This window comes from Rutidosis leptorrhynchoides, chromosome 2 (assembly GCF_046630445.1).
Source record: "Rutidosis leptorrhynchoides isolate AG116_Rl617_1_P2 chromosome 2, CSIRO_AGI_Rlap_v1, whole genome shotgun sequence".
NCBI lineage: Eukaryota > Viridiplantae > Streptophyta > Magnoliopsida > Asterales > Asteraceae > Rutidosis > Rutidosis leptorrhynchoides.
In genome coordinates, this window is record NC_092334.1 from 48248710 (window position 1) to 48252872 (window position 4163).

Consider the following 4163-nt stretch of genomic DNA (forward strand, 5'->3'; position numbering starts at 1 on the left):
CAATTTTTATAGCGGGTGAGGTTGTCAACTTAACGGATCCGTCCATCTAAATCGTGCTTACACCGATGGTATTAAAAGTATTCAAGCTAGAGGCTTTTTGAACAAACTCAGTACATATATATAGTACTCGTGTCAATACAAAAGCATTTGATAAAGTAAGTATAATAGTGTGTATTCTCATCCCTGAAAAACATGTAAAAAGCGGGACTGTAGACTCACCTTTGAATAAGCTTGGATGGCAGAAAAAAACTTGTACGGTTTACAGCTGAATAATGCAACCTAAGTATACGTATTTAGGTTGATCAATATATGCATCTTAAATAAGGGTGGTTTCATAGTATACGTGGTCTTATTGCTCGACTCGACGCGTTTCAAAGTAAAAGTCAACTATATCATGCAAGTCAAACAAAGTTAACCGAAGTCAAACTGAAAGTCAAACTTGGTCAAAGTAGTCAACTAAAGTCAACATCAGTAGGTTCATGTCAAATGTTGGTCAAAATGTCAAACCTAAGTCAAACAATACATTTCAGGTCATGAATAATTATTTTCACAATTTCAGTTTATCGTTGTGCACAAAGTTCATGAACACGAAGCATACTTAGCACATTATCTCATAGCACAAAATTCAAGTAAACATGGAAAACTCCAGATCATAAATATACTTAAAATCGATTCCAAAAATTCTAGCCAGGGTCTGATACGATAATTAAAATCAGGAATCAGAAGGGGTACATTCGGGGTTTTCCCAGTCAGTTTCTGACTCGCACTGATTTCGTTTTGGCTATAACCGGAGTTAGGAACATGAAATTGATACAAGACCAGTGGCTATAGTTCAAAGACAAGTCAAAGTAACGCATATCAAAAATCTAGCAACTTTTGTTTAGCCAATTTGTACAGTTTATTCGTGCAATTTGAATGTTCAGTTTTTCATCTCAAATCAGAATTTACATAAAGTAAGGCTCTATTGTGCCCAATGCATAAGGTTTCAGAAATTGACATAAACTAGCAATAAGTCATATATTATGTTAAGTTTCATTTTCCAGAAGCATACATGCTCATGCAATAAACACAATCCACATAGTACAAAACAGTGAGCAAGTTACAGATTCAATTCCCATTTAGTTAGTCACATTCGCACGCGATTATCCGAAGATCTAGATACAATTAGCCTATGATATCTACATGAAAAGTGAAGTACTTTTTGTCTACATTTCAAATATGCAAAGCTTTAATCACAAAAGTTAACACATTTTATCATACAAGGTTATTTTAATGCAAGTGCTGTATAAAACTACTTTTACACTAATTCAAGCATATCTCGGGTTTTACATAAGAAAACGACATGATATCCTAGTTTAAATTGAGTGTTTTTAAATTATATTTCCATTGGTATAAGTTTCACATGCCAATTCATTGTCTATCAATACCAGATTTCGGATCAAGCAACAAAAACACAACGATAATTCAAATTGACATAACTTAATCATACGAAAACGAAATTGAGCGAATCCAAAGCCTAAACTCAATAGTTTTTCGCAAGGAATCTGAATATAACATAATAATTAACATTTGAAAAACTTAATTTTACTGATCAAACAAAAACAAATTTATTTTTAAACCCTAGCGCATCAAACAATCAAAATAACGATAACAATTACCACGTACGCGTATAGACTTGAGCAATTGACAACATATCTATGAAACTCTAATAAAAATCATATTTTTAGGATTAGGGTTTAGCTAAATATACGTTAGATCGCTAAAAGAATTATACCAACGCGTAGAGGAGATCGAGAATTGCAACTTTCGTGTTCAAGGTTTTAGCAAAAAATTAAAATTGAGTGTGTGTGGGTGTGTGGTGATCGACGGCAGCAAGGAGGGAGGAGGGAGCCAAAAAGTTGACAAAAAAAATAATGGGGAAGATTACACAGTTTAGGTTTACGCATCCCCTTATATATTTAGCCCTAAATCTTCTAAATTGCATATAAGTTCTCCTAGTTATCAAAATTAGACATAAAAGGGTGGGGAGGGGGTGGTCGGCCGAATGGCCCATGTGGGGTATTCCCGGGCTCGTGTTTTGCAATTCCGTGTAATCGTGGTCCGTTTTAAGTGTCGTTTAGTCGTACCGAAGGCCCGAAACGCTAACCCAATCGTTAAACGCAACCAATCGTTTAATTTATTAAAAACCCAATAAATTAAATATTTTAAAAAGTTAATAATCAATAAAATTAATTATTAAAATAAACCCGAGCGTTTCGTTGCTCAAAAAGCAGTTATCAAAATCGTATCGTTTTTATCGTATTTCATTATCCGAAATATTTATTTGAATTAATATCCACCCATATTAATTATTATAACCCTCCAAAGATCAAGTAGGCATTATTACACGTAAACGCACAAAAGTTAAATAATCGCCGTTAAATAAACTAACGGAAGGTTAACGGAAGTAACGGAAAAAGTAGAGTTGTTACACCTGAACCACTAATCATTCCTCCTGAACCACAAATTACTCATCCATAGATTGTCGAGGAAGAAACCATTAAATCAGAATCCTCTAGTGATTCAGATTCAACAAATTCAATCATGGAAAATCAGGAACCTCTAAGTATGGAAGACCGAATGAGAGCTACACGCACTGGCCAAGGTCATGCCATTACTCAACCAGACATTAATGCGCCAGATTATGAAATCAAAGGACAAATTCTACACATGGTAACTAATCAATGCCAATTTAGTGGTACACCAAAATAAGATCCAAACGAACATCTTCGAACCTTTAATAGGATATGTACTCTATTCAAAATCAGAGAAGTTGAGGATGAACAGATCTATCTCATGTTATTTCCCTAGACTTTGAAGGGAGAAGCCAAAGATTGGTTAGAATCGTTACCTGAAGGAGCGATTGATGCATGAGATGTTTTAGTTAAAAAATTTCTTAAAAGATTATTTCCGGCATCTAAAGCCGTGAGACTTCAAGGAGAAATTGTTACGTTCACACAAAAGCCTAATGAAACATTATATGAGGCGTGGACAAGATTTGGAAAGTTGTTGAAAGGATGTCCTCAATATGGTTTAGACACTTATCTAATAGTACAAATATTCTACCAACGATGCGACATTACTACACGAAAAGACATCGACATAGCAGCTGGTGGTTCCATTATGAAGAAAACCGCAACTGAAGCTTATAAAACTATTGATAACACAGCCTCCCACTCACATGAGTGGCATCAAGAAAAAGACATCGTTAGATCATCTAAAGCGGCTAGAGCCGATTCTAGCCATGACTTTGATTCCATTTCCGCAAAGTTAGATGCTTTTGAGAGACAAATGGAAAAGATGACTAAAGATATTCACGCAATACAAATTAGTTGTGAGCAGTGTGGAGGATCACATTTGACAAAAGATTGTCTCAGTATTGAACAAACAATGGAACAAAGAGAGAATGTTTCATACATGAACCAAAGGCCTGGAAATAATTATCAAAATAATTATCAACCGCCAAAACCAAACTACAATCAAAATCAGAATTATAACCGAAATGTTCCATACAACAATTAACAAGGTCCTAGCAATCAACAATTATCTAATAATACTTACAATCAGCAAAGACCTATTTTTCAAAATAAACCACCACAAACTGATGATAAAAAGCCAAATTTAGAAGATATGATGTCAAAGCTAGTTGAATCTCAAACGCAGTTTTTCACATCTCATAAACAAAGTAATGAACAAAATGCTCAAGCATTTAGAAATCAACAAGCTTCTATTCAAAATTTGGAACAAAAGTGAGCAACCTAGCAAGGTTGATAGGTGAAAGAAAACCAGGGAGTCTACCTAGTGATACAAATGCTAACCCCCGAAATGAAACAGTTAAAGTCATTACCACAAGAAGTGGTATTACACTCAAACCACCTGAAATACCTGTAATTTCTGATGACTCTACTCCTACTACACAGGCACCACAGCCTGAGCCAGATAAGGAAAAAGAACCGGTAGTTGAAAAGGTTAATGAAAATAACACAGTTAAGGCAATGCCTTATGTTAAATCATACCAACCACCACTTCCTTACCTGAGTAAAATGAGAAAAGAAAGACTTGAAGCCGAGAAATTCAAATTCTTGGATATGTTTAAACAAATAAATGTCAATCTTCCATTCATT

At 34.7% G+C, this 4163-nt stretch overlaps 1 non-coding gene across 1 annotated transcript; it reads right to left on the reverse strand.

Annotated features, from left to right (window-relative positions):
- Positions 1–2967: 2967 nt before the first annotated feature.
- On the reverse strand, positions 2968–3074 carry LOC139894959 (small nucleolar RNA R71). Its single transcript, XR_011775432.1, has one exon. It is a non-coding gene; the product is annotated as a small nucleolar RNA R71 (small nucleolar RNA).
- Positions 3075–4163: the final 1089 nt, after the last annotated feature.